This window comes from Diabrotica virgifera, chromosome 10 (assembly GCF_917563875.1).
Source record: "Diabrotica virgifera virgifera chromosome 10, PGI_DIABVI_V3a".
Lineage (NCBI taxonomy): Eukaryota > Metazoa > Arthropoda > Insecta > Coleoptera > Chrysomelidae > Diabrotica > Diabrotica virgifera.
The window spans coordinates 117,601,115-117,612,579 of NC_065452.1; the positions used below are offsets into that span (position 1 = coordinate 117,601,115).

The 11,465-nt window shown below is 30.5% G+C and overlaps 1 long non-coding RNA gene across 1 annotated transcript; it reads right to left on the minus strand.

Annotated features, from left to right (window-relative positions):
• Positions 1–141: 141 nt before the first annotated feature.
• LOC126893386 (uncharacterized) lies at positions 142–5,880 on the minus strand. Its single transcript, XR_007701161.1, has 2 exons — positions 5,280–5,880; positions 142–5,226 (listed from the first exon to the last, which is right to left on the minus strand). It is a non-coding gene; the product is annotated as an uncharacterized LOC126893386 (long non-coding RNA).
• Between the last annotated feature and the right edge of the window lie 5,585 nt (positions 5,881–11,465).

Consider the following 11,465-nt stretch of genomic DNA (forward strand, 5'->3'; position numbering starts at 1 on the left):
ATTATATTAATTTTATTTTTTATTATCTTTATTATTTATATTAAATCTATGAAGGTTGATTTAAATGTTTATTGTAATAATAATTATTTTAAGTAATTTATTTTAATACAGGATTTAGTAAAAGGTAAAAGAAAAATAAAATTAATCTCAGAGCTTTATTAACATAAAAACAAAATACTTAACAGAGTTATGGGCCTGGATTCCGTGTATCGAAAAAAAGTTTATTAATAACAAGCTGAAAATGTGTTAATAGCTTAAGTGTCTAGTCGGACAAACCTTGATGTACGGAAACACTGGAACAGGTTACAGGTTTCGAACGTCACACTATGAAAACGTCCCATGTATTTTGTGGGACAGACCTGCCAACTGATTTGTAACCCTTTCATTAAACTCTCATGCAAAAATCAGACTGCTATATACCACCAATAGAATTCCTCTCATTTGACGTGTTCTATGTGCTGGATGTTAGATATTAAAATGCCCAACATATTTGTCGGACAAACATGTTTTCATCTGTTGTATAAAGTTTGCTATTAAATTAACTTAAAAACAACCTGCTAGTTTTCACAATCATAAACTTGTCAGGATGACACGTTCCACAATTAAACCTTTTCCTGTTCTAGTGTTTCCATACATCAAAGTTTGTCCGACTAGACACAGTTAAGCTATTAACAAATTTTCAACTTGCTATTAATTAATTTTTTTGATACGTGGGATCCAGGTCTATTATATTAATCACTTAGCATAACAATTTAGAACAGAATAATTTATAGCAGAGTACAGAAATGAATCATCCGAGTGATTTCGAAAAAGCATACTATATGGCACATGGGAAGATTATTTGGTAGACATTGAGTGAATACAACTAGTGATGAAGTAGAAGTGTGTAAGAATTAAAAATTCCTTGGTAAATAGAATTGCATTAAGTATGGTCAAAATGACACATAATAAACACATGATGGCTTATGCACAGCAATCTCATAAAAAAATAGAAAGTCACAAAAAACAACTTTAGGAAAATAAAAAAGGTTTGTTTAAAAAGTAACTGTTTTCTAGGAAAATTATAATAAAACTATAAAAATTGAAGATCATACCAGGCAGTTATTACAAGAACTTTCAAAATATTATTTATGAAATTAGGATAAGATGCATCATTTATTTGATAGAGAACAGTATATGGTTAAGATAACCATTCACTTGGTTTACTAGAGATAAAATAAGTATATCCATCAACGTACATCATCAACAAATACAGATAGGTCTACAGCGGATTACTTAGGTCAAAAACAGATGAACTACTTTGCAGAGCTACTCTGTGGATTGTGGATCCACAAAGCACAAAGTGGCTGAAACATGATTTTATAATGGAACAGTGGCGTGGATTGGCAACAGTGGCTGGCCACTATCGCTCATCTGGAATGGCACGTTTAATTTACATAAGAATTTACGGCTAATCATCGGAAGCTACAATGTGGAGCTAATAACAGTTGGTGGAAAAGAATGAAGCCTGTGATAAGGAAATACTTGTACGTACTATGTGTTGATCTAGAAAATGCATAGAACACAGTTCCTCTTATAAAACTTAAAATGGCTCCACAAATTATAAACATATACATTTAATAATAAATGTTTTTGCTCATTTCATTTGAAAACTCTTAAGTACTTAACGTTAACTACTTCTTGAAATTCCATACTTCCATTTTTATTATTTTATTTTCAATATCATTATCAATTCCCATTTATTTTTGTTCCGTTCATTTATTTTAAGTCAAATCATTGCTTCTTCAGAACTTACTTCTTGCAACATTTGTGCCAGCATATCTCTCCTCTTTGCTATTATAACTATATCACCAGAAAGGACACTGTTTGTTCAGCTCTTGATCTTATCATCCTTTTATTCATTTTCTTTATTGCCTTTTGTAGCACTACATTAAACAGTATAATAGTGAATATCCCTATTTGACCCGTTCATGGTTTGGCTACTTTTCCCATTTGGTAATCATGATTTTTCCACTACTTGTTTTACTCTGTGTATTGCATCTTTTTTATACAATAGTTGATTACACTTTATATGACATATTGAGAGAGAGCTTTACCTGTAGAATTGTTACATTCCGTGGTATTGCCTTGTTGTATATCACTTTGTAACATTTTGTTTTGTCTTCATCTTTGCATAATTATACGCTATTATATCTGTACCTGGTGCTTTATTGTTACATCATGATTTCATTAATTTCATCTATTTCCACATCTTCTACTTTTTTCTTGTTTAATAGTTGTTTTTGAAGTTATTCCTCTTAATCTAACATACATTTTACTTCTTTCTCAATAACTCTTCATTCTTTACGTCTTCTTTTTATTTTTAATGCTAGTTGCTTATACTTGTGTATAGTTTACAACTGATGTTCTGTTCTTTGGTTTTTTTATAGAACATTTTGAGTTGTTAGTTTAACTATCATTTATGGTTTCAATTATTTGTTTTCATCAAGTTTCTCTTACTACCCCTTTGTATCCCTTCTTATCTTCCTCGATATTTGTTCTAATTCATACTAACCTTGCTGTTTTTGCTTAATGTATGTTGTCATATTTGTTGCTCTGCTAATATCTAGGCTTAGTTGGTATCGATTATTATCTGTTTATTCATTGATTGTATGTTTGCAGCTACATTAGTGATATAATCATCCATACATAACTGGATACTATGTCATATTAACTGGATATCATTTTTATGATTTCACTTTTCAAGCGTTCATAAATATTGTCCTTTTCTTCATCTACTGCTGCTTGTGTAGCCCCTAATTATCTATCATCTGTGGTCTTGCTGGCTGCTAGATGTCATGAATCCTACTCCTTGTTGGGCTTATTTTATTTTCCTACATATATATTGATCTGTAACTAATTTTTTTATTGTCTCCTTTCCTCCATCTACTTTCCTACAGTGCTAATATTTCAATTTTAAATTTAATTCTTGGTATACATAATACATACATACTTTTTGCATATATTTGACATAGCCCTCATATTCTATGTTCAAATGTTAATTTTCTGTTTTGTTTTATTTCTACTATTACGACCATCACCATTATCACCAATATTATTATTCCCATAGTTACATTTATCCTTACAATTACCTTTACTATTATCACTATGTCTTTAACTTTCTAACTATCACCAAACTAATTTCTAAAAATATACTTAATACTATATATAATACACTTATACTCAACTTGTTTTTGTTCTTTCAAGTAACTAGACATGAATTTGTCCACTAATGGTATTTTTGTGGTAAATAGTATTTTACATCATAAAACATATATTTATGATGGCAAGGTCCAAGGTGGTATGCCAGCTCTTTAAGAGAAAACAAAAAGTGTACAAAAGCAACTGAACTGTATGTCTGCTAGAAGTTCTAGCATGAAAAGAATTTAAAATCCAAACAGAAGACAATGTTGCAGCAAACAAATGATAGGGTGACGGATATGTTCTGAAAATTACCAACTAATATCAAAAAAGAATGAGTGGAAACCATAAACTGAATAACACTATGAAGAACATAGCTAACATAAGAAATAGAGATTCACAAGAACAGGTGATTAAATAGGAGTGAATGGAAATCAGAAGATGATGAACAATATTGATTTAAAATTTTTAAATAAATATTCATAGATATCATTTCACTTCTATTGTTTTTTTGATTTTTTGCTTTTTTTCTTTGTGGAGAACAATGCCCTCTGAACTTTAATTTTTTTATTGTGAGGCTCATTTGAAAGTACTGGAAATTGCGTAACAGATGATCTTGTTGCAGCTAAAGTGGGCGATAAGGGAGCTATTATCTTTTTATAAATTTCCCATTCTTCTGGCGTTTTAATTTGTTCAAAATGTTTTTTAAGTCTAATTAGTTCTGCCTGTTTTTCCTCATCCATTTTTGACTTTAATTTATTGCCACTAATTTCACGTAAAATAAGAGATCTTTCACTAACTTCATTAGCCTCCGTCTCTATTCTTGTGGTCCTAGAAAAAATATTATTGTAGATTTTAAAAGAATCAAATGGAAGAATATATTATATATTCTATATCATCTCCATATATTATAAGAGACAAAGAAAAAAAACTTATTCTTTGTAAAAACTCTGTATGTCTCATACGGACATCTAATAACAAAAAAAAAAGAAATAACCAAAACCAGCTTCCCAGCAGTCTAGTAAAAAAATAGCCAAAACTACAATTACAAAATACACCATCACCAATTAGGTACATTTGCCATCACCAATTATGTACTACCAAAAACCTTAAAAAGATACTTATTTGTATAATTTTTGATGAGTAGCAGTAGAATTCATCTTTCCTAAAAGTCTGGGATTGAAGTAGGTACAGCTTGAGGCTCCTGCATATATCCAAATATAAAATCAAAATATAACAGAAAAACGAAATTAAAGAAACACTATTTAATATGCTTACCATTATCAGCAATATTTTCACTATACATCAAACCAGCAACAGCATGAATATGTTTACACATATTGTACTTTATGGCTGAATCGAGACATGTGCATTTGTAGAAATGAATACAAATTTGGCATTCTGTACATTTTAACTGACAATTATTACATATTATACCTGCTTTTTCGACATAGTACAATTCTTTGGTATTCTTTGATGGTATTTTCCAACCATTTTCAGTCTTTATTATTACATGATTAGCTATAAATATTCTGAAGCTTTATGTCTTTTTCTTATTTCCTTTATTTTGCTACAAATCTTGCCTTTATGTCCGGAAATAAGTTTGTCAAAAAATTTATCTCTTATAAGAGTCATAAGAGCAACAATAGCTTTGTCCAATCTCTTAACCTTCTTCCCTTTCATATACAGATATTTAATTGTTTTATGCAATCTCTCTAAATGCATGTTAGTATTGATACCACAATTTAATCTGAATGCATATGCCCAATTTCTAATGTTGTTACTATAATTGTCTTTAAAATATTTAATGAAATCTTTAATATCTGTGTCTGTTGAGTTTAAAAAAATTTGTAGCATTCTATATAAAACTTGTTCATCTCGTTCTTCCATTAACGCCCGTAGTGTTGTAAAAACTTCCTCCTAAAATGTTTCTCTTTTAAAGAATTCAGAACAGTAAAGCTCTTTACACCTACCTGTTTTTCTTTTAGTTTTATTTTCATTAAGTTCTTTCTCCATGCACGTAAGACATGCCACGAACAGTATAACCTAAAATTATAAGTATTAGGTATTTCAAAATCATACAAATACACATTTCCTACCTTCTTTCTGGAACTTCCATTGTTTCTATCCAAGAATTATAATAAGTTTCTGCCATGTCAGACATGAATATTGCTGGTTTTATGAATGATGTTTCATTTCTTATTTTTGTTAAAAACAATACCATTATTTCTTTATCTGAACGGTTTGAAATAAGAAAACTGCATGGAAACCCTTCCCGAAGATTGTCCAAAACTAAAAGTGTTGTCAATTCAAAATTGTAACTATTTAAGCCATGTGTCCCATCCATGCATATTACATCAGAACCAAATTTTAATAAAAATTCCTTTTGAGCAGGAGTCATTATAATTAAAACAAAATCATTTGCTTTTAATTGGGGCTCTTCATCTAGTATAGCTCCTTGTGGTTTATAAAACAAAATGCAATTTTGCTTTTGTTTCATTTCATTAATCCAGGATTCAACACTGATTGCATCATTAGGATGTCTGATAGTAAAAGAACTTAGGTTAAACCCCTTTTCAATGTTATGTAAGTCTTTACGTGTTACAAGATGCCGTCTGTATACATCTGATTCAGTGACAGATTCCCTTACTTCATTCAAAATCTCTGAAAAGGGAACTTTAGTTGCAATTCTTTGAGCAATCTTTGTTCTGTCTTCTTTCCTCAAATTTACATGATCTAATTCCATTTGATGACCTACATGTGTTTCTATAAGAGTCAAGTTGCATGTATTGTCCTCCTGTACAATTAATTTCAATGAAGCGGGACAATAAGAATTAATTTTATTTGAGCCAATTAATTTAATATGCCTCTTTCTCTTAATGCAAGCTGGTTTAAACATTCCAGATCGGTTGCATGTAAAATGAACAGTCTTGCATTTATTTGTTGATCTGGAAGAACGTTTTACAAACTGGGCAATAGTTTCATCTTCAAATTTCAATTTCCAGTCATGAAAATCACGTTCTGAAGCAAATACCAACGTTTTAGTGACAATTTCAATTCCATGAGTCATCTGAAAATGACTTATGAGATTTTTGTTGGAATCACGGAAATCACACAATCCACATTGTTTTCTCCATTCTTTGGACTTTGCATTTACGTTGATGTCATCATGTGATTTCATATGCTGATTTAAATTATATTTTTTGTTAAAATTTTTGTTGCATACTGTACAAGTAAAGGTATAATTACTAGCAACCTTGTATACTCTTGGGGCAAGGTGTTCCCCATGAAACTTTCTAATATGTTGGGCAATATAATTCTTTGCAAATGTTTTGCAACAAGTTGGGCATTCCATATTTTAAAAAAATGAATTATGTTATTATTTAAAACTAATAAAGTGATGATGTAAGATTATTAAAAATGTTATGTTATAAATGTTATGACCATTAAAAACTATTAAAAACTAATCTAAGTAAAAAAACTAAGTACTAAAACTAAAAACTAAGTAAAAAAATCGTAAAATTGCCGAATGGATTTAGTGTCCAATTATGTAAACCCAAACAAACAACAATGATATAAATAAATAAACACAAGCACATAAATAAAATAATAATTATTATTATTTAGTGACTGAGAAAAGAGGGTTATGTCTAATCCTAATCAAAGAAATGAAAGAAATTATATATTAAATACGATTCGATTTTCGATACTTTTCGGTGATCGAAAAATCTGATTTGTATGAATCGATACCGATCTGCCTGATTTGTTGGTATGCTCTCTAGACGCTAGTCGAACTTTACTAGCCATGAAGAGAAAAAGGCAACGTCGCAATTGATGACGTCCGTAGTCTGACTTTCGGACTACCGCTTTCGAAACTACGATTTTAAAAGTACAAATTCTGGTAAAATTTATAGTATTTTTTGAGTCGACCAAGAAAATATTATTAATTGGAAGTTTGTACAAAATAATATTAAAAGTAATTCCTTGTAAGTAACGTTTATTATACAAAAAAAAACCAATAACAAGAATATAAACGGGATTCATTTTTTTCGAATCCTAAGAAAACTAATAAGTATTTTTCAAAAATTTAAACGCAGAGTGAAAGATTACGTTAGGACCAAGGACCCAAAGTTCCTGAAAACTTCTTTGTTTATTTTAATAAGTTACAGGGGTGAAAACCTAAGAAAATTTAGTGTGATTTTTAGTTTCAAATATGTCATTAAAAAAACTTTTTATTCATTCTAAGGGACTTTTGGCCCTCGGTAATAAAGTAATCTTTTATTCTGCGTTTCAATTTTTCAAAAATACTTATTAGTTTTCTCAGAATTCGAAAAATATGATTACCTTTAAAATACAGGCGTCAAAATTTTTCATTTTGTTCCTTTCCCCTTAAAGTTTGTCGAACTTATTTAGAAACACCCTGAATTGATAAAGAACAAATCTAGTTGTTAAACATAAGCAAATTAATCAAAAAAACGGAATGTTAAGAAAACCGGAGTCTATAGTTGGGTTTTAATTTCAGTATTTTTTAAATGCCCGGTACACCATAAAAATTTAACTGTTTACCAACAATATTATTACAGAGGTATTGTTAAAGAATTAGGCTATAACATATTATAAAAATCACTTAAATCTGCCAACAGGTTTAGGAAATATGAGACATTAAAAATGACAAAATTTTTAAGTGGACGGATTTCTATATGCACGCAAGTTTATATAAAAATATATTATATTGAACTAAAATCATCTTAATAACATACCTTTTAATGTTCTTTATAATTTGGAGCACGAAATATTGTAAAATGTTTCAGTTTCTCTGTAAATACAGTGAAAATTATTTAAAAACAAATGAGAACTGTCAGAATTAATCGGTCTACCAATAGATGTTGCCAAGTTTCAACTTCATGGCTTGTTAAGTAAAGGTGGCTATTACCCAGTACATGTTATACATGGTTATGCGCTTATGCGCGTCTTGCTCAAGGCAATGCACAACCAAACCAGGGCCCGGATTAAGGCTAATTTTCACAGATCCGATATCCGAAGACACGAAATACGAAATTTTTTCGTACGATTATATTTGATTGTCGTATCCGAAATTTTTTGACATTTGTGTAATATGTCAGATTATTCCATGGATTGATATTTGATACAAATGTTTGCTGTTGGATATTGAACAGGAACAGATAGATAGTTTTATTTCGATTTTATTCTTTTTGGATCATCATGGATTCGTCAAATTATCTGTTTGAAGAGGATAACCATCACATCCATTTATAATTAACTGTTTTTAATGGGAAATAAGCCACAATTTTACTAAAAAATAAAATCATTTTTTTTATTAAAATTGTGGCTTATTTCTCATTAAAAATAGTTAATTACAAAAATGCCGAAAGAAAATAGTTTCAGAACAACATCCATTTATAATTACGATTTTGTTGTTCCATTTCATTATATCAAAAACATAAACACTTCACAAAAGTAAGGTTATCAAGACGTTCAAGATAGAATGTCAACAGTGTCAAAATTCATCCGATTTTCGTGCAAAAGTTAAAATAATTTTAACTTCTTCCGATGACTTTTTAATTTCGTACGAAAACCCATCTGTCACTTTTCAGCCAATGAAATTCTCTGAAATTTCTATCGTATCATCGTACTGTCGGACATCGGATCTGTGAAAATCCACCTTTAAGGTGGATTTTCACAGATCCGATGTCCGACGGTACGATGATACGATAGAAATTTCAGAGAATTTCATTGACTGAAAGGTGACAGTTGGGTTTTCGTACGAAATTAAAAAGTCATCGGAAGAAGTTAAAATTATTTTAACTTTTGCACGAAATCGGATGAATTTTGACACTGTTGACATTCTATCTTGAACGTCTTGAACTTGTGAAGTGTTTATGTTTTTGATATATTGAAATGGAACAACAAAATCGTAATTATAAATGGATGTTGGTCTGAAACTATTTTCTTGTGGCATTTTTGTAATTAACTATTTTTAATGAGAAATAAGCCACAATTTTAATAAAAAAAATTATTTTATTTTTTAGTAAAATTGTGGCTTATTTCCCATTAAAAACAGTTAATTATAAATGGATGTGATGGTACTTCTAACAATAACTCACATTTTTATCCTCTTCAAACAGATAATTTGACGAATCCATGATGATCCAAACAATAATAAGAATAAAATCGAAATAAAACTATCTATCTGTTCCTGTTCAATATCCAACAGCAAACATTTGTATCAAATATCAATCCATGGAATAATCTGACATATTACACAAATGTCAAAAAATTTCGGATACGACAATCAAATATAATCGTACGAAAAAAATTCGTATTTCGTGTCTTCGGATATCGGATCTGTGAAAATTAGCCTTTACGAACACTCGATACGAATCGTATCCGCCATGTTTTTCCATAAGGCGCTACGGTAAAACATGGCGGATACGATGCGTATCGAGTGTACGTAATCCGGGCCCTGGTGTCCTGGACTTCTGTATGAGCTTTCGTAACGTTCGGTTGTGTGACAGTTCAGTGTGGAAGTGATAATTCAAAAAAAACGCAGGCGGCAAAAACAAAATAGGAACTACATAATAGAGGTAACTAACAAATTTCCTATCTGTTGAATTCCTAAATTTCCTGTACTTTCTTTGAATAAAATAAATTATACATTATCTAGTTAGGTAAAAAAGAGACAGCTTTGCATTACAGGGTTAATTATGGGGGATACTACGGGGGGGTCTAACCCCCCCGGTGATGAGGAGATGTTAGATAATATAGAAAACACTGAAAATAATAGTAGTTTAAATAATACACCATTACTTGATAGCAATGCTAACTCAATCACTATTAATAACAATGAAATAAAAAAAGGAAAAAAACATTTCTATTATCAGTACACTGATACCGGTCCTTTTGAGGTGTATATGGAGTCAAAAGGCGATAACGTCGGTAATTATAGTTTTTTGAAATTATCAAAATACATAAATGACAAAAAAATCGAGAACGTACTTAAACTTAGCAAAAAAGGAAAAAACCAAATTAGCGTTGCTGTCAAGAAATGGGAGGATGCTAATAAATTTATTTTAAATGACGTGGTCAGAAATGATGGATATGAATTGTTTATTCCGGCAAATAACGTAACATGTAGGGGAGTCGTTAATAATGTAGATACTAGTATATCGGATGCAGATCTAATCAAATTTTCGGGATTGGCTTCGGTCAACATTAAAGTACTAGAAATAAGACGATTTAAACGGAAGTCTAAATATGACACGGAGAAATATATTGATACAGAAACAGTCGCATTTACCTTTTCGGGAAAAGTAATCCCGAAGGAAGTGAATATATATGGGATCCCTTTTAGGGTAAAACCATACATGATACCAGTGGTGGAGACAGCGGAATATTAAGGCTGTCATGTCTCTGGACAATCTTTCATACTACGAGGCATGCGAGAGATTTCCTTATCTTTCTACTAGAAAATCGCAAGAGAATAATATATTCAGAATGAGCCAGGAGGAATTCCCAACATTACATAAAACTGAAACAAATAATTTAGAGACAATTCCCATCAATATGCGATGGATAGAAAATGTAAAGAGTAACCCTGAACACCTGTTTAGTAGAAAAATTGAGAATAACTCAAACAAAAATAAAAGAAAGGCTAATGAAACAAATAAGACATACAATAAAGAAGTACACAATCAGTATTTATTATCTCCAAATGGGAGAAGCGAAGAGAGAGCTCGTGCAGTAAACAATGAGACTCCTGGATGTTCCCGTACAGAGCAACTAGAGAGGGACACAGAAAAAACACTGAATGCGATATTAAAAAAACTAGATTGGAAACATAAGGAACATATAATCAATTACTTGAACCAGCTATTTATACATGAAAGTTCATCGAACCAAAAGTTGCTAGATTTAGATGGATATCAAGAATCCACTTATTATCCAATGGAACATAAAAAGTTTAAGCAGTATCTATAACAGTCTAAAATATTTCATAAGCGAACATAGACCCAAATTAATTCTATTAAATGAAACTTGGCTAAAAAATGATCATCACTTCTATCTAAGAGGATATGAAATACATAGGTTGGATCGAGGGGATGGTTATGGTGGCCTAGCTACTGTGGTTCATAATGGTCTGGATCACAAAATAGTATATAGGTATAATAATAATGTTAGTAAAATTCAAATTTTAGCAACAAAAATAATAGATTGGGACATTACAGTTATTAACATTTATATCCATCCTAGGGCAAAAATAAATT